Consider the following 20,850-nt stretch of genomic DNA (forward strand, 5'->3'; position numbering starts at 1 on the left):
CTGGCTCTCTCAACTTACCCGCTTTGTTACAGAACCTCCCAGCCTAGCTCCTATCTAGGAAAGAGAAGGAAGAACTGGCCACTTTTCAAGGTGGATGCCTTGAAATCCAAGTGTTGTAAACTCTCCCTGTTATAATCCAAAGAATTTTGATTGCAGTTTTGTCTTCACGAGGCAATGAAGACTCATTTGTTTAACAACAGTGCCATCTTGGTTAAGGAGAAGTTTGTTGGAACTAGTTTATTGATATGGTCAACACAGCTGCTTACATTATTGGACATTACTTCAGGATATGGCTATGAAGGTTTGCTGGAACTTAGTAATGTTCCTCTTTTGGACTACAACTGACAAAAATTTCCCAGTCAGCTTCAAGATCTTCACCCTGGGTGTTCCTCTTCAAAAGTTGTGCTACTCTACAGTTAGCATAATTTTCTGTTTGGAAATTGGACTTGCAAGATTCTAACACTTTGCTAATACAGTGGGGTCTTGACTTGAGAACTTAATCCATATTGGAAGGCAGTTCTCAAGTCAAAAAGTCTGTAGGTCAAGTCTCCATTGACCTACAGTGCATTGAAAACCGATTAATCCCGTAATAGGCCGTTTTTGTTCCATTTTGGTTTTTTTCTGGTCTGTAAGTCAATTCTCAGGCTGCAAGTCAAACCTAAATTTTGCGGCCAGAGAAGTCTGTAACTCAAAAAGTCTGTAAGTCAAGCCGTCTGTAAGTCAAGGGTCCACTGTAGACTGTTAGCCAGCTTTCATGGTTGACACAGCCCAAGGAGAGGTTTCAGTGGGAATAAGTTTCAAAATACCACTCTGAAAGGAACCCATTTTTAATATCCACAAAGAAGAAAAAAGCTCAAGAACCACAGGCTTATCTTCCACCCACTTAGTGAAGCCATTTTCTTCCTCTTTTTTTGTTAACAGACTTGCCTAGCAATAAATGGTGTGTTTCCGACTCAAATAAATGGATAATGCATGACCCATATATTTAAATATTTAAATAGGCAAGATAAATCACATTTAAGTGATTTAGAGTGCCACCCACAGCAATAGCTTCACTTTTGTGATCCAAATGAGTTCGATGTTATAAATAGTTTTAAAAGGATTTGCTACATGTTTTAATAATTAAAAAGGACTAAAAATATTAGTGAGCTCAGTGAGTTAGGTAGCTGGCTGCAGAGCCAGAGGTTGGGAGGTTGATTTTCCACTGCGGCACAGTGGTCAAACTGATGTACTGCAGCCAAAACGGTGCTCACGCCCTGGGGTTCAATCCCAGGTAGCCGGCTCAAGGTTGACTCAGCCTTCTATCCTTCCGAGGTTGGTAAAATGAGTACCCAGCTCGCTGGGGGGAGGGGCAAGGTGTAGTCTGCATCATTTACTTGTAAACCACCCAGAGAGTGCTTGAAGCACTATGGGGTGGTGTATAAGCAGCACACTTTGCTTTTGTTTTGCTGTGCTTCTTGTGTGTAGAGGAAGCTTCTGTGGCCTTGGGCAAACTGCAGCATTCCAGAAGGAAGAAATGGTAACCCACCTCTCCTGGAAAGCTCTGAAAAAGGTCCCTATATGTCAGAATTGACTTGACAGCACATGATTATTATTGTTATTGTAAGCATGTACAGCCAAGATAGGATAGCCAAATGAATATAATGGCATAGTTCGCTGTTTTGTCATTTGAGGAAGATAAATCTTGTCCCCTGCTACTCAATACACATCAAAGTCCTCTTAAAGTCACAGGAACAAGGGCCAAAAAAGTTGATAGCCCTGGCTAAAGTGGTTGCCCCGTTGCTAATTACTTTGTACAGAACCTGGGAAAGTTATTTTTGGATTTATCTCCCAGAATCCTCCATCCAGCAGGGGTCACTTGTGGACCTGGATGGGCACCGCCTCACCCTCAAAATTTTCCCCTCACGATTTGAGAGGAATCCTAAACAAACTCAAATTAACTTGGGGTTTGTTTACATTTACATTTGCCTCGCAATAAGCTCTGTTCTTAATGAAATCTATTTGGAAATCACATAGTGTCAAATGGTATTTGGGTTGGTGTGTACATCCTCTTGGGAAAACTTTTAATCAGTTTTGAAGCTATGCTGTATCTCAATTGAGAGGACTACACTGGCTTTGCCTTGTGCCTGCCTTCCCTGCCCTTGTGCTGGCAACTCGCCCCTGCTGCTAGAGTGAGAGAAGGTCTGCTAGCAAACCTGCTTGTGCCTTTAGAAAACATGGCTATTTCTGTCCCTTTTAGAATGTAGAAGCAGCTCTCAGTTGTCCAGTTTCCCGAGCAGCCCTGCTGATTTCTCCTGGTTTCTCTGATTATTTTAAGCTTTGTTCCATGAAAGGCTGCTTGAGGAGGAAAAATGGGGACAAATAAGGCAAGGCAAGGAAGTCTGCACATACAAACTGCTTGACAAGCTGTGCCCTCCCCTTCTCTCCACCTTTCAGGGAACAGCTGAAGCATTCCTAAAGCAAAGCAGCAAAGCTTCCTAAAGAGACAAGCAGCTTTGAGAGCAGACCCTCCCTCTCCTGCACCCATCCATCCCTCCTTCCTTCCTGTGGCCCCCTCCACCACCTCCACTGGTTACCCAAAGGTGCAGTTTGCAGCGACAGAGGGGTATAAACATGTAGAAATGGTAGAAATAAGCCAAGTTTCACATGTGTGCGTAATTAAATTACCCTCTGGCAGAGTGGTATTTTAGCTTGTTTTCCAACAAGAAAACATGCTTACCTGGAGAAATAATACATTCTTCCATTTATGTCATGGAGACACCTTATTTTAAACCTTAAAAAACACATGGTACTACAGTGGTTCTTTTTGTCAGTAGCATCAAGCCCTTGGTCCGGTGTTTATGAGAAAGCTTATGGAAACTCAAGGTCAAGAGGGGTTGCAAAATTATTTCTAAGAACTATTAATTTAAATTGATTAAAATGAAAAAAGATAATAGAGGTACATATGTAATGTTATATGTTATGGGAGGGATAATAATTAAAATTTATAAAATATTAATAGAAGCAAAGGATCAACAAGATTTTCTTAAAACAGTATGGGAACATGATTTGGGAGAAGATATAAGTACTGGCGTTTAGAATAATATATGGGATGCAAGAATATTTAACTCCATGTCTGTAAGAATAAAGGAATTTTTTAATAAATTGGTTTAATAATGGTATTTAACTCTGGTGAAATCAAATTGATATGTCAGGAAATAGGTACTTATTTTCATATGTGGTGGGAATGTGAAAACATGTGTTTTATTTATTTATTTATTTATTTATTTATTTATTTATTTATTTATTTATTTATTTATTTATTTATTTCATTTATACCCCGCCTATCTGGTCGTTGCAACCACTCTAGGCGGCTTCCAGACAAATAAAATAACATATACATATAGCAGAATAAAAATGTAAAACAATAATAAATAAACAGATTCTTCAAGATGGCAAGATAACAAAGGATAAGTAAAGAAAGAAGAATTAGATATTTGCTGGAGGGAAGGCCTGCTTAAACATCCAAGTTTTTAGTTGGGTCTTAAAAATATCCAGCAATGGGGCCGCACAAATCTCTGGAGGGAGGTTGTTCCAGAGGCGAGGAGCCACCACTGAGAAGGCCCGATTTCTTGTTTTTTCCTTTCGGGGCTCCCTCAGTGTCAGGCTCCTCAACCTTACCTCCTGACTCGAACGAATGATCCAGGTAGATCTTGGTGGGAGAAGGTCCTAAACCGTTTAGGGCTTTATACATAAGTAGCAACACTTTGAAGTCAATGCGGAACCGAATTTGCAACCAATGCAATGCGGCCAGAGTAGGAGAGATGTGATGGTATTTTCTCACTGTTAAATGTTGGCAGTTTGTTTTCAAGGAAATAGATGAAATAACTAAGTTAAATGTAGACATACGTCCTAAAATAGTGCTTTTGTCAATATTTGATAAAGAGCAATGGAATTGGAGAACAAAAGAATTAATATTAAATGTATTAATAGCTGCAAGATTAATGGTAACAAAAATTGGAAAGTAAAATATGGTTTTCAATTAAATTAATGATATAAAGTGGTTTGGAATATAGCTACAAATGATAAATAAACATGCAATATTAAAGATGGGTTTGATGAATAAGAATATTTTTATAGATATTTCCAGAAAATTCATTGATTTTGTATTAATTAAGGAGAACTGTTTGTACTTTTACAAGAATCAATAACATTTTGGAAGGGGGATGGGGCTCCAATAAAGGGAGGGAAAATTGGTTATACAGTGGTGCCTCGCATAGCGAGGTTAATCCGTTCCGGATTAACCTTCGCTATGCGAAAACATCGCTAAACGGGACTAAAAAAGCCATAGAAACGCATTGAACTCCGTTCAATGCGTTCCTATGGCTTGAAAACTCACCGTTAAGCGATGTTTCTTCCATAGCACCGCCATTTTCGTGCCCTCGGTAAGCGAGGGCAGGGCGCGAAAATGCGGCGCAGACCTTCCGGCGGCCATTTTGGAACCGCCGATCAGCTGTTCTCCCCCGCTTCGTTTTGCGAAGATCGCTAAGCGAATCGCTTAGCGATCATCGCAAAGCGAAAAATCGCCATAGGGGCCATCGCTGAGCGAATGCTCCAGCGATGGCCCGGACCCCCTCGCTATGCGAATTCATCGCATAGCGAAGCACTCGCTAAGCGAGGCACCACTGTATCTCCAAATGGTCCTGTGGGAGGGGAGAATTTTTGAATAATCATTTTCTATTTTTTGTGTTATTTGCTTTGGGGTTTTTTTAGGTACGTATGCTTTTGTTTTTATATTTGTTTTTAAAAAAATTAAAATACCAAAGAAGCATCCAAACTTATCCTTTTTACTCCTTTTTCAAAGAAAAGGGGTGAGACTGGACAGATCCTGCCACAGTTTTTCTCTGCACTAGAAAGGGAATGCCTCAATTCCAAATCCCTCCAACATCAAAAGCAGTTTTCACTCTTCAAATGAAATAATCTGAGAGCAGGTAATTTGAAGATTTAACCATATCACAGCTGATGAACAGATGGAAACTGTTGCACAGTTTTGAAATTTGGTTAAATTCCTCTAGCCACACAGCAGAAGTGCAGCTATTCACAGAGCAGAATAGCTTCAAGGTCATTTTGGCCTCCCTGATGTTTTGGACTACAATCTCCATAATCCCCTGCCACTGGCCATTTTTTTACTGGAATTTATGGAAGTCGAAGTATAAGATATCTGGAGGGCTTCATGATCCTCACTCCAAAGCTCTATGAATGAAGTACTTTTAGAAAAGGTTAGCACATGTAGACCTCTCCATTTAACATTGCCATTGTTTCAAGAAAACTATCTTTTACAGGTGTGTAGATACACTCACCATTCTCTTGATTAATTCACATTGTGCCACACAAATTGTACCTTTCATTAAGAGTGCTAATTTTTGAAAAAATACTTCTGCTTGTGGTATGATTTATTGATATCTGTCAAAACCTTACACTGGATAATGACTGTAATGAAGACTCCCTCAGAAACGAACAGATGTCTTTTCTGCCTCACATTTGGCAGAGGCGGTATGATTCCCCTGTGGATTACTACGGACTCATTGCTTTCCATCTTGGGGTAAAACTGGGCAATGCTTCTGCTGGTGTAACCAATGTGACTTTGTACCACATTTAAAAATTCTACAAACATTGTAATGTTGCCTCTGCAGAACACATTTTGATGTCTGTCAGTAGTGAGTGGACAGAGGCCCAAGGCAGCAAGTGAGAGGTGCTCCCCTGGGCACACAAAGGCTGTCAAAAGAGAAACAGAGCAAAAGCAAAGGCGTGCATTTTGATATGGTCGCTGTGCAGCTCACATTTTCAGCTGTGCCTGCTGCATAAATGCATGGATGACAGTGTTTTGAGTTGCAATGTAAGAGGCTCTTGAGGTGCCAAGACTCTGTGCATGTATTAATTTTCCTTCTGCTACTGAAGACAGCATAACCGCATGCCTAACCACTCAATCCACATAGACCACAAGCACGTATGGAATATTTGCTCCAGAAATTTACATTTCTTGAGCTACAGTGTGATACAATCGTTACACCATTAGACCAGAATCTAGCTGACTGTAGTCTGGACACTCTTTCTTAGCCTCACCTACCATACAAGGCTGCTGTGTGGATAAAGTGAGCAGAAAATCAGCTTTGTAGGCTGCCTTGAGCTCACTGAAAGTGTGATATAAATCTAACAAAATAATAAAAAAAGGTATCAATCTATCAAATAGGTATCAGTCTATCAACCTGAAGTGCAATCCAAACTCAAAAACACTCCTGTGGCCACACAACCCTCTTGATCTCAGATCTGCCAGAAAATTCATTCAACTGGATTTGTCAGGACAACTGCTGTGCTCACTGAGATCAGCTGGCACAACATTTAAAAAGGGGGTGGGAAAGGGGAGGAGAGGGGAGTTAACACAACACCACATCCAAACCACTCTCAGTCCAGACTGAAAGCCACTAGGCCAGCACAAAGCTAAATCAGGATTAAGGTAGTCCTAAATAATTTCCAACATCCCAAGGCTGGGAAGAGTTTGGATGCCGTTTGCCCATCCGTTTCCGCATTGACTTCAAAGTGTTGATGCTTACATATAAAGCCCTAAATGGCTTAGGGCCTCAATACTTGGCGGAACGCCTTCTCCCGCCAAGATCTACCCGTGTCACTCGCGCGAGCCAGGAGGTGAGGCTGAGGAGCCTAACGCTGAGGGAGGCCCGGAAGGAGAAGACAAGAAATCGGGCCTTCTCAGCGGTGGCTCCTCGCCTCTGGAATAACCTCCCTCCTAATATTCGCGCGGCTCCCTCGCTGGGCATTTTTAAAAAACAACTAAAAACATTGATGTATCAGCAGGCCTTCCCCTTTGTCAGTTCCTGATTCCCCTTTCCTTCCACTCCCTAGTTCTGTCCCATCTTGGTGCAACTTTTCCTTTGTAAAATTGTTTTAACTATATTGTTGTCGTTTTATTGTTGTAAGCCGCCTAGAGTAATCTTAATTGATTAGATAGGCGGGATATTAAATAAATAAATAAATAAATAAATAAATAAATAAATAAATAAATAAATAAATAAATAAATAAATTCAGCTGGCTTTAGTGTCTGTTTAGCCAGCACTCAACCATCCTGGCATGTCAGGATTACATCCTTATTCTATTTTGGTTTATTAGGCTATATATACTACAGTATATGTGACAAATGCTTTTGACAGCCTTGCTAAAATGACATACAGTAAATGTATACAGGAAACTGTTTTCATGGGATGCTTCGGCAGGTCATGGTGCCAGACCCAAATGAATGTAGTTTATAAACTAGCTTGGTGTCAAACCTATGAAACTTCTTTAACATTCATCGTAACACTCGTCTGCATTTTCATTTGTCACAGACTGGAAGATGTGTAATTTTCTCTGCTCTGTCTGTTGTGGTAAAAAATATACTAGGAAAAGAGACAGGAAAGGTTTTGAATCATTCCTTAAAGTCACTGGCAGAATGCAAGAGGATCAGCATAATTGAATGGAATTACAGAGCATTAATCAGCAATGCTGCTTAGCTTCTTTTTATGGGGGACCAAATGCCGTGATGACTTCAGCCAATTTCCATTAGGTATGACATGCAGGATCAGAGAAGAGAAACTTCCTGTTCCTGGATTCTAACTTACATCATCAACATGAACGTGATGAACTTGATAGTCTTTTTTTTTACTGTGCAATCCTGTTTGTCTCTACTCTTAAAAAAGGCTCATTATGCTCAATGGTTTTTTAAAAAATATTTAATTATTCAAAAATATTTATTAGCTGGTCATATCTAAAGACTTCAAAAAGACTACAGAAAGGTAGTAATCTACAACAAGATGTCTAGAAAACAAATGAAATATTTTTTTCAGTCAATGTAAATGTCCTAAACTCACCTCACAAATGGAAAAAGATCTTTCTACAATTGCAGAAACAGAAATCTGACATTATTTGTATTCAAGAAACCCATATGAAAAAAGCAGACTTGAAACTGCTAGAACGGCCAAGGTTAGGAAAATTATTTGCAGCTTCGGACGGATATAAAAAGAAAAAAGATGTGGCTATGTACATTAAGAAAGAATTAGAACCAAAACTGATTTTTGCCTTAGATAATAAAGGTAAAGATAAAGGTTCCCCTTGACAATTTTTTTTGTCCAGTTGTGTTCGACTCTAGGGGGCGGTGCTCATCCCCGTTTCCAAACCATAGAGCCAGTGTTTGTCTGAAGACAATCTTCCGTGGTGATGTGGCAGCTGACTTCACTTTTGTAGAAAAATCTCTTAACTGGTGTTCCTCTATTTTCTTTTATGGGTATATCTTTAAACTGAGTTCTAATTTCTTAATGCTTTTATTCATTTTTATATTTTGAAATGAGTTTATGTTATTTAATAGTAAGCCACCTTGAGTCCCAAACAAATACTGTACTTATCTTGGAATATTAATTCTGTGAGATATCTTAATATTTGAATATTCTAAATACCAGTAAAGTGATTGCTGAGGTATCCTTTGAATTGGATGGATGGGACATTAAAAATTGATCCTTTGGAGTAAGTTTAATAAACAAAAGCTTTCTTTTTTATTTTTTCAGTTTCTGCTTGTATTTCCTACTATTTTTCCTTTACGTAGTTTAACACAATTAAAATATATATTTCAATAAAAAAATTAAGAAGATGGTGGTATCTCAGATAACCGCATCCTAAATTGTTTAGATTTTTACACAGAAGCCTCCATACTATTTTGTACCAGCTGTAGGCCAGGGTTAATTGTAGCTTCACACAAAGCTTTAGTGAGTTTTACACCCTTATAAGTTGGTATAGGACTGTAGCCTTAAAAATATATTACTGCTGCAGGAATGATGACACTATGCTAATAACAAAGCACTAGGAAAACTGAAATATTTGTCGTTTCAGCTCTTTAATTATGGACAAAAACCTTATCAGATGCAAACAGACTGAAGAGCATGTGATACATGTATTTTATCCAGTGATATGGCTGTCTCAAATATAATTCAATCCTTTCTGTTTCATAAAGATCATTAATTACTATAATGACATTTTTCTTTCAAATAATTTCACCTATGCCTTGTTTCGCCTTCCATTCCAACCTCCTTTTCTTTAAAATCTTTGTTTGCATTGAAGAATTCATTTTGTGTCTGACCAAAATATGTGTGCTAACAAATTGTCAGGTCTCCTCTAGAAGAATTACTATTATTTATTTTAAAGATTTATACCCACACCTTTCAGTCAAATAATTTTCAAGATGCTAGAGAGAAATAAGATGTTAAAGCATCTCCCCAGCAATCTGGCATTCCTGCTGTTGTGCTAGTTGTGTAGTGAAAATCTTTGAGTCCCCATAGCTATGTGCCCAAGGAGAATCTAAAACTGCAGGCAGCTGTTTGGATCTACATAAACAAACCAATTCTAGCAGTTTTCAACTCTACTGGGAGCAAGTGTTTTGTAAAGTTAATGGGCCTTAATTGCTCCATTCAGGAGCAAGCTACACTAAAATAATTCACAGGACAAGAAGGTTAGCTCACAATGACTGTTTGGAGAAACCTCATTTCCTCTTTCTCCCAACAGCTAAGCTCAGAGGAGACAGTGAGGCTTTAGAGGGATGAAGAAGAAATGTCATCATCATTCCTGCTAATCAAACATTTGTTGCTCTTTTCCCCTGTGAGCCCTGACTCCACTGCAACACTGGGCGCCATTTGTGTGGGATTTTGTTTGATTTGTCAGGAGAGTAAACCGGAGTTGCCCAAGTCAAAACAAATTAGTAGAATGTAGGATTTTCTGTATCCAGAGAATGTGCTAGTGAGGTCTAGATGTAAAAGAAACAAATAACAACAGACATCAAGACTAAGAAACCAACTTTGGAGATGAAAGTGGGCAGGAAAGAAGAGTTACAGTACAGTTACTGTTGTGCTGTGAGTGGACTGGGCTAGACCCCGGAGTGGCATTCCTATCTCTGGAGCCTGGAAAATTAAGAGAGCAGAGAGAAAGAAACAAATGCAGGTACAGTATTGCTTTGAGCAGGGCACATATGCAGGCATTCACTGAACATTGCCCTGCCTGGGAAAACAAGACAGAAGCAAAAGTTGATTGAGGGGAAATGAAGTAAACAACAGATGGAAACAGCACAAAAAATAATTATTAAAAAACAAAGAAAGAGGTGAAAGGGATGGAGGATGAAAAGGTGTAATTGAAGCTACATATAGACTAAGGAGATGGGAAGGAGTACTTCAGAACTGCTGAGGGAGAGGAGAATTAAAAGGAAGACTTTGTCGCTAGAGGGGAGGAAACAAAATTAAAAACTGCCAGTACAGTAAACTCAGCTGGTAACCATCTTTCACACTTCTGAATTCTATTTCTACATACTTAAATTACAACAACTGCATCTCATTATGACTATATTTGTGTACATTAGCTCAAATTAGCACTTGCAAATTTCATGTAAAAATGTGTTCTCCCTTTCCGTGGTGAATGCTCTCCTTTTCAGTGATTCTTGTCCCCCATGTTCTCCTCTTTGGTGAGATTCAGTGGCGCCCCCTAGGCAGCTCAGCTGTACACCAGCCACCCCAGTAGGGTCAATATTGGTCAGCCTATGCATTTATAAATGAATAGTTTGTGACTAGGTGACGCTAAGATGCCTGTTGCTGTTCATTCTAACTAGACAAAGCCTTTAAAGACTACATTGGCCTCCCCGCGTTGTTCAGTGAAGAGTGATCCAAACTGTAAGCTTGTCCAATGTTCTTCAGATCCCAGATTAAGGTGAACTGAAATAGCAAATGTGTCAACAAACAAACCATCACAATATGGCAAGCTTATTTGCAGTCGGTAAAATAAAAGGCAGATGTTGTTAGTGTAGGTTTATGAGATAGGTAAAGGTAAAGGTTCCCCTTGACAATTTTTGTCCAGTCGTGTTCAACTCTAGGGGGCGGTGCTCATCCCCATTTTGAAGCCATAGAGCTAGCGTTTTGTCTGAAGACAATCTTCCATGGTCACATGGCCAGTGCGACTTAGACACGGAATGCTGTTACCTTCCCACCGAGGTGGTCCCTATTTATCTACTTGCATTTGCATGCTTTTGAACCGCTAGGTTGGCGAGGAGCTGGGACAAAGTGACAGGCACTCACTCCGTCACGTGGATTCAATCTTATGACTGCTGGTCTTCTGACCCTGCAGCACAGGCTTCTGCAGTTTAGCCCGCAGCTTCACCACATCCCTGGTTTATGAGATAAGTTGTGGTAATTGAGAGAGAACAATGCTAACACTACAATTTAAAATTTCAAAATGCCTTACAGGAATCAACTTTATTTTCACTCTGATGGTGACTGCTCTCAACATCAGTTCCTACATCACCATTTCTGTGGGAGCTCATGAAGAACAAAGGTATAGGACAGTCTTGTTCCCTGAAAAAAGATAGGAGCATTGCTGAAGTTCAGCAATGCTTTCTTCTAAGATTAGTACAGATTGTGTGACATCTTAGGAACTCTGTCATATTTTTAAGGATACTGGAATAAATAATCCTGGAGTTTCCAGATTGCAATTATGAGCTTTCTTGAATTGAAGCATTAAGGATATTCCCATCATGGTAAATAATTGATTTCTTCTATTTTAATGTAAGAAAATATTTTAGCACATATTTCAGTGGTTTTACCATTGAAAACTGGACCCTGGATTGAGGGAATGGGAAGATTGTTCTGGAACAGCCGTCTGGACACCCTCCCATCTCTCAGAAACATTGCAGATTGAAGGCATGAGCCCAGACAGAAGCCCACAGAGGAAGTACTCGGCTGCAGGAGATGAATCTTTGTGAAAAGTGCATATGCAGGAATAAGAGATCTCAAGAGAAACCAGCTGACCAAATCCTGTAGCTTAACTCCCCTGCCCACTAGCTCAACTGAGCCCATTGTTGGACTCCAGCAGCCTAGCTACATAAACCTAGGCTTGAGATTGCAATATTGCTGAAGATAACGTCAGTCTATCATGATTTCTGATCTTGTCTTCTGTGTGTCCTGACCCCTGTTGCTGACTCCCTCTGTGAGCCGCCCCCGCCATTCCCTCAATGACAAGGCAGTAAGCTGTGGTAGAATTAGGACTTTATTGTGAACAATGAAAGGTGGAAAGATGATGTATAAACACAAGTTCTTGCAGAGTCGGCCCCTGCAGTGGATTTCCTTGCAGCACCAAGCCCCTCTGTGCAATAGCAGAATCTAGGAGGTTGGTTGCCCTTCCAGTTCATATGCCTCTCTGGCTTGCGGAGGGAAGAAACAGAAATGAATGTCTCTGCAGGCTCAGACCCCTTCAAACTCTCAGTTCCAGTGCTGGCTGGGGTCCTTCCTCAAACCTCTGGTCTTAGTCCCGGCAACAGAGTAGTCCCTTAGCTGGCCAGGAGTTACTTCACTCCCTGGTCAGCTAAACAGAAATGTCCCCATAGAGGAAACTGCTCAATTAGGGCAGGCAGGAGCCCCTCCTGGCTTCCCTCCAGTCCAGGGAATCAGCTTGAGGAAGCAACTGGGGAAGGACGGGAGCTAAGGCCACATTTTCTCCTTCCCAGCCCCTTTGTTTACTCTCTCAGGGTCAGGACGCCATGTTATCAGCCTTCCCGGGTTGGCAAGGACCTCTAGCTCTCTCCCAGCTCCTCTCTGCCAGCCAGTTGCAGCTGGCTCACACCCTTGTTATCAATTTTTGGATTAACTACGCTTCACCGACTCTCTCTGTTTCCTTGTGGTGACTGTGGGCCTGGGTTGACTTTTGGATTGTTTTTTAACTTCTTCAGCTTTGTATCTTGTATACCTGGTTTCCAAATTCTTTGTAGAACATTTCATATACTAAAAAAAGACCCCTACCTTTTGCTGTACATGTTCTAACCTGCAAAGGCTTGGCCCTGGGGCCAACCTAAATGGGTGCAGGACAATGTTGGCCATGGATCTATCTCAAGCCAAATTTGGCCCTACACATGCTGCAGAGTACAATCTGGACCTGGTTTCCTGTGCTGGGCAGATGATAATGAATTGGATGTGGTAGAATTCTTGTAGTACTGTGCTCATGGATAGATAACTACCTGGTAAGGTTTAGATTCACTGGAACTCAGATCCTCTTTAGTGGTGGGGGACTGATTTAAACAGTCTGTACCAAGATGCTCATGGATCTGAAGGGTTTCCTGAAATCTTTGAGGAGTTTCAGTAGGATGGGTGCAGCTGTCACAGTGGAAGAGAACGCAGTGGCAGGAAAAGGTAGGGAGGCAATGGGGCAGTGGGAAGGGGGCAGGGGCAATGGGAGGGTGGGAGGCTGTGGGAGGGCAAAGAACCAGGAGGTTCGTAAATCACTCCAAAATTTGTTGGTTCAGGAAAGTTCAGGTTCTCTAGTTTGGACAAACTCGAACTGATCTGAATCAACAAATTAGTGATGTTTTAAATTAATCTCCTGGTTTGTTTTTAGCTTCATCCCCATTTCTAATTTCGATAGGACTTAAAAGCATTGTTTTACAGTGGCTCTAAGTGGCTCTGTCTATGTCAAAGGCCAAATTCTGACCATAAGGAAAAGATTCTAGAGGAAAATCAACATTTTTGAGGAGAGGGGAATGAATTTTAAAAAAAAAGTACAAATGACAAGGAGGAGTAGAGGCACCTTGAAGTTAACAAGGGCATATTAAAAGCGTTGGTATATTGCAAGATATAACATTCTACCCACATTGGGTTAATATCCTTAAAGTCTTCACCTTTCCCTCAAAATCAATTAGGCTCTATAAAGCTTTGTCTCTCTCCCTCACTCTCACTCCCTCCTTTGATGGTGCTGACTGACAGAGCGAGGCAGAGACCTTGTGTGCTTGCCTAAGTTTGTGGGCATTGCCTGAGCTGCTACTGCTGCCTTTAATTCCCTTTACTCTTTGGTATGTTTTGTAATGTATTTTAGTACCTTTATTGTTTTCTTCGGCTGTCCCGTTTACCTTTTTCCGAAGAGAACTGGATAAAGATTATGAATTATATTTTGTCTCAGTGTCTCGAAGCCTTTTTTCCCCCAACAAAAAGTTCAGCACAAAACTGTTAAGAGTATAAAATGCAGTTTTCTGTCAGACAAAGAGCACAACTTCCGATGTTGTCAGTCATGTACTACTGAAAACTACAAAGTTTCTCTGTGAACTGGTTAGAGCTCGGGAGAATTCACCAGAAATGAAAAACTGAATGAAGAAATGCCAAGAAGGCAGTGAAGCGTGCAAGACCTAATGTATGAAAGGTGGGCTCTTAAGCCCAAAAACATCCAAGAAATATAATTTTCAAAGCTCTCCTTATGTGCAAACAGGACAATTGCCTGTGCTGAACATGGCCTAATCCCCTAAATATTTCAAACACCAGTCTTCGGTTTTGCCAGGGCAAAAGCATTTTCAAAGTTATATTGCAATTTCTTAAGTTTTATGGGAAGCCATTAAGATGGAATTGAAGCAGAGAAAAGACCCTTTCAGGTTTTTATGACAGGCCTTGCAAATTGTTTTATATTCAAAGGAAATGGCTATCCCTTTCTCCACCGTGGACTGTAATGATACCCAGGAAATGGTTATCTCAAATCCATTTTACACCAATGCTGCTGCTTCTCTCCGCTTATTTTATAGTACGCTGGTCTCTGAAGAAAGTCTCCTCATTAAATAGCTTGACATTCTTCACCCATGCTGAAATGTAGAGGTGCAGGGCCAATATCACGTTGATGCTCTGTGAAAATTATTTATGAAGGCTTCAGTGAGAAAAAAGAATATGGATTGTACAAATAGGTTACTTAACCTAGCAACATTTGGATGCAAAGAACAAAGTAAAATAATGTAAAGAATGGTTTAGGATTTATGCTTCTTCTGTATATTGTACCATTTGAGGAGGAAAGACAATGCATTACCAGCCTTTTTTAGTGAAATGAGAAGAGAAAGAAAACCATAAAAAAAAGAGAAGATACTGTCATTTTTGGATCGAGAGATCAGGCCACAGATCAAGCCTTTTCTCTTCACTCAAACGATGGGCAGACTGATGCATCCCTTTTGTACTTCACATTCTACGCCAAATAAATACTGTTGGATTCTTTCTAGAAAAAAACAAAACACCCTTCTGCTTACCCAAGACTAACCCCTTGAACACAACAAGACGTACCTTCAACAAATAGTGAATGGTTGAACAGGACTAGCAAAGATTATGTAACTGCACTTAGGGATGCATGACAAATCTTGTTTGCAGATATTGACACAGGCAAATCCTCAGTTACATTTCTGCTCCTCTACTTCACAAATCAGGTGATATACAGGGAGTAGGGTGGCTAGTGGGATTATACCACACTGTTTACTTGGAGGGGGGGTCATCTGTAGTCTGAATTCCCATATTCTATGGGTATAGATTTGAGGAATATTCATATACCGTATTTTAAGGACACGATAATAATTTGCTAGCTGTTAACTGGATATGTTCTATAATGTGTTTTATATTTTATTTTGTTCTTAATAATTGTGAGGTCTTTTTTTCTTTCAAACTCTTTATGTCTCTGCATTGAGGAACGGGAGATAACTATGACTCTACATCTTATGAAATACATCAATGGGGACTTCCTCTCTGGATTACAACTGCAGGGATTTCAGATTTTGATGGCGTCAGTATTAAAAATAGCATGTTATAAAAAGCTCATGGGTGGCAAGTTCCCCACAGACATTTTTCTATATGACAACGTTACCCCTTGACTGTGCTAACCACTGAGATAAAGTAATTGTGAACCGCAGTAAAGCATAAAGCTTATGCATCTATGAGGCTGTACAGAACAACCGATGACAGGTTTTTTTAAAAATTCCTTCCAGCAGTGCCTTGAAAGTAATAGGCTAATAGCTATACAGCTCACAGCAGATGCTGCAAATATCTCATCAGGCTAACTGGGATGCTCTGTTTCAAAATCTGGAGACATGCAGTTTCACTAATAGGCCAAGACAACTTCTGTCCTCTTTCTCTCTTTTTTTGCAGCAAAATGTCTGCTAAAAGGCATGTGTCAACAGATCATTTCAGTCTTAGCAAAAAGACAAGGCAGTCTTGTATCTTTGCCCCCCCCCCCCCACTAATATTCTGGTTCAGTTATCGAGCCTGTAGCAACAAATAGCAGGGATGTGCAAGGGATCTGAGGTTTTGTAGAGAACTTATGAGATCACAGAGCTGTACTCTCAGATGTAAGCAGGGGTGCCCTTCAGATATAAAAGCAGACTATCAGGTTTTCTCTAGTTAATAACCTCCCACAGCAGCATCAGTAATATTGCCACATGTCTTAACAGAAAACACCCTAAGACACAAAAGAAATAGCAAATATTTCTCCATTTATCACACATTACACAACCTAGTGACTTCAACATTTTGCACTACAATTCCTATCATCCCCAGTGCAAATGGAGATCCAACTGGCTGGAAGTGATGGGGGTTATAGTCCAACACATCGAGAAAAGAGAGTACTGGTGTATGGTAATACATTTGCTTAATATCTGTTATAAAGTTTTGAAATAGGAGGGATCTCTGAATACTTGATGCACAAGCAAAGTAGGCCAGTCCTCCCCTTGAACGAAGGGAGGCAGCCATAACACATACTGTAGAGGAGCAATAGTGGTGGTGAAGGCACAGGAAGAGTCTCTGGTGTCCTCTGTTCCACATTTTAAAAAACCTGAAGAAGTACTGCAGCATCTGCTGTCCAAGGCAGCCCTTGCTCCACTCTAAAATGCCTCACCATGAGAGGGCCTCTCAGCCAAGGCTCTTTGGAAGAGGTGGTCAAAAACTGCCTGCAGCTCCCATTGGAGTGCAAGCATGCAGCAGCACAAGAACATCAACCTGTGGATTCGACCCTTTAAAACATGGGGAAACTGCTTGAGCACGCTTCCCCCTTTGTAAAGGAATCACATCCACACTTTCTTCTAAGAAAGAAAATAAGAAAATATGTGCTTCTTGGAGAAATAGAATTGTGATAATTCTAGTCCCAGCTTACTAAACTGAAGATATTAGGACCTGTGACTTCCCCTGTTATCGCTAAAGAACAAAGGCAAAATGTCTCCTCCTAGGAGGGACAAGAGAGAGGTATGAGAAGGAAGTAGAGATGGACATGAACCACAGTTCATGGTTTGGCCCAGTTTGGAGTGGTGACCACACAAGTGTTCCATGCGCACTGCACTCTCCCCTCCCATATCTCCTCTGCATGTTCACCCATTCCTCAACCAAAGCATGCTTCCTTCCTCCGTCTCCTTAGCATGTTTGCAGTGCACACTTTGCTCTTTCACCAATCTGGACCAAACCGCTGAAATGTGGTTCATGCCCATCTCTTCCAGAAGGAAGACAAATCTTAAGAATTGCAATCTATGGTCAAAGGAAGGTCAGCACAGATTACAGCAGGGAAAGGACAATCTAAAAATACCTTTTAAAAGTCTCCTCTCTCTGCTCTTCTCCATGCAAAGAAAGGCACCTTCTTGAGTGTAAGCTAAGTTGCATGCAGTTACTTCCAACAAAACCTGGGTTTCTTCTGGCTGAGTTCAGGTATTGCCACATCTGCTCATGATGGTGGCACAGAACAGCTCTCACTCCAGCCCTCATGCAGCATGGTGGGAGGAAGAAAGCACCACACTTTACTTCTCACCAGAGATCACATGAAAATTCACCCCACTCTGAAGCAAAGCTACCCCTTTTACCTCCACCAAAGTAGGAGCCTGTTCTGCATAAAAAGGTTTATATATCAGATTCCAGATACTGGCCTGTGACAAGGTCCTTCTTTGGCTGGGGGTGCACTGGTGGTAAAGGCGGGAAAAAGACGTGGAGGCTGATCTTGTTCTTCTACAACAACATTTTTATTTGTAACGGAACTCAACTCAACAGCATCAAACGGGTCTAATAAACAGTCATCTGTTAACAACTTGTATTTTTTGGGTCTCACCACATTTCCCCTCTCGGGTTCTCCTAGAAGGGAGCTGGCCCGAAATGCTCCTGGTCCGTCAAAGGCCGCAAGGGGGTACTCCGTACCGTGCATACAGTCCCGCAACAGGGATGGCTGGCCCAATCTCCCTCCGGAGGTTTCTGTTGGTAGGAAGGGCCAGGGCGAATCACCCTCCGTCCACCAAGGTGATTCCGCGGGTAGACCACTACTGTCCATTCTAGGGGGTCGTATCCTCGTCCCTTCCCTCCGGTCACCAAGGGATCCAGCAACAATCCCCCTCCCAGTTGTAGATTAGGGAATTCGCTTGCGAGGCCCGGTGTTTCTCCCGAAAAGAGCATGGGATCTGTCTGAACCCCTCTTTCCTTAAACCTTGCTAGTTCTCCGTTAGTTGACAGTCTAAAAATGTGCGTGCTTTCACTCTCTTTTATGTCCTCCCACATGATCAGGTCTAGCTCCACCCCTTCTTCGTCTGCCAGACTTACTTCCGTGGATCTTCCAGCCCCTCCTTCTGTTGATTCTATTTCGATCAAAATACCCTCCACGCAACTACTGCCTTCTACGATGTTCTCTTTCATAGAGGACGGCACACTTTCCTCCACTCCTTTACATGGCCTAGTGGCAATTTATGCATGCGAAAATGAAATTGCATATGTTGGAGCTGCTAAGCAAGACGGTGCAGGTTGTAAGCCTGGCTATGCATCAAGTCATACAAACAGGAACACAACTGGCACACACCACTGCAATTTATGTAAATTCACAAAGACACACATAAATCATCTACAGGATTCTGGCAATTTTATTTTGTAAGCTGTACGTTAAGATTTAAAAAATGTTTTTCATTGTTTTAGTTCTAAGTGAACTGTTTTGTCTTGGAGAGCGAGTTTGGTAGGAATCACAGGAGTTAGGAAGCAATCTTGGCCTCAACTACAGAGCAGAGATTAAAAAGTAGTGACTGATGATTCACCTCATTGTAATGCAAATTTCCCAAATTTATATTTTCCACACCAGTACACAAGCTGGAGTATGGTCAAATGCTTTTTTTTTTTGACATTTGCAATGCAGTTTAAAATATTAAAATATTAATATTAGTATGCACAAAAATGTGTGCATCTGGGGAAGATGAATGTGCCCAATTTGATTAATACCAGGGATAATTTCTCACAAAACAGGTGTATTAGGATTATCACACACAGAAATATGTACAAAGACTGTACAAATGTGTACAAAATGGAAGTATGTAAAAAAACTGATGCAGAAAAGGTTCTGAATGAATTCAACAATAAAATATGCAAATGACTGCCTGACTACATGAGCATTTGTCCCACTGTTTGGTCTGCTCTGGGACTGGTTACTGGTCCAGTACTTTTGTTGACGACCAGATGGCATAAGCGCTAGCACAAAAAAGCTTGGTCCCAGAGCATTCCTACCTGCACCTTGCTGATTTCCTGTCAGGAGCTAGTTTTTAGATGCAGGTAGGATCACTCAATTTGGGCTCAATTCCAACGTGCGTGATTGCTGGGACTGAACGAGAGGACATGGCTGGCTGCACCTTTGGAGAAGCCACTTAATTGGAAATGTTTGCTTTGTAACTTTAGAGATGTTGGGAAAAAAAGGATCTCTAAAGGGAAAGAAGATCTTCATTATGCTAAACGGGGTTGCTTGAGGTGTAGTGAGGTTTCCTGAGCCTAAACACCTGATCCTTGCATGTGGATGTAAGGATCACACCACACATCTCTCTCCGACCTTAATTGACCCTATTTATCTTGATCTTGCCTGCTCCAATTTGATTGTCTAGCTAAGCCCTGACAGATTGATCCATGCCTCACGATATCCAAGAAAAATGGGAGAGGGAGGTGTAATGTCATCTATGAAGACTGCAAGAAGAAATTAAGAGATGTAATAGCACAATCCAGGTCCACTGTGCTCCTAACAATACCTTTTCCTGCTTAATAATGAGGGAATAAATGCTTGATACCTTTGTTGCCCCTATGTCGGGAAGGGGCAATATATTGAAATATGGGTATATTGATATATTGAAATATGGATGCAAAGAGTTTATTCAAGGTTCCATGTAATGGCTTGCTGCCTTCACTAAGTCCTCTGTTATGGTATCACATTACTACTAAATACTCTTACTACTAAAACTCAGTAATAATTTGCAAGTAGAGTAGGCCCATTGGACCAATGGAACTTTTAGAGGAGTTGACTCATCAGATGCCCACTGATTTAAAGGGCCTACTCTAGCTGCAACTTACTATTGGATTTCAGCTACTGTGTGATAAAAGTGATCCTAACTTCCTTAAGACTATGCCAATAAAAGACAGAGCAAGCTCTTTCAAGTTCTACCAAGGTAGCAAGGCTTTCAGTGTCAGCTGAGGTAAGAACAGAGGGTATCAGCCATAGTAGGTGATTGGCCATAACAACTATTAATACAAGAACAGTGTGGAATGTGATCTACAATATATCACAGAAGTGAGTACAGCACCTCACATGAAAAGAGATACTAAAATATTTATGAAATATGAGGGGGTGTACTCACTTCTGTGATATACTCTAAATCAGTGGCATGGCTACCTGTACAGTAATCATGATCTATATCAATATAGAAGGATTGTCCAGACGATGCAATCACAGGTCTTCAAGGTATCAGGTGTGTTTACTGTTTTAAGAGTAAGGTGATGCCGTTATTGAACCACTTTTAAAAAATCAAACAAATAGCAAGTTTTCATGGTTAAAATCTCACTTCCTCAGGTTGGACATGGATAATACAGAAACAAATGTAAGCAAGAATTCCAAAAATTCAGAATCACAAAAGCTTGCTATTTGTTTGATTTTTTTTAGTGGTTCAATAAAAAGTATCACCTTACTTTTGCATTTGTATAATCCTGAACCACATAGGTTTTTCCTAATTCTTTCAAATAAAGTTCTTT

This window comes from Pogona vitticeps, chromosome 6 (genome assembly GCF_051106095.1).
Source record: "Pogona vitticeps strain Pit_001003342236 chromosome 6, PviZW2.1, whole genome shotgun sequence".
Classification (NCBI taxonomy): Eukaryota; Metazoa; Chordata; class Lepidosauria; order Squamata; family Agamidae; genus Pogona; species Pogona vitticeps.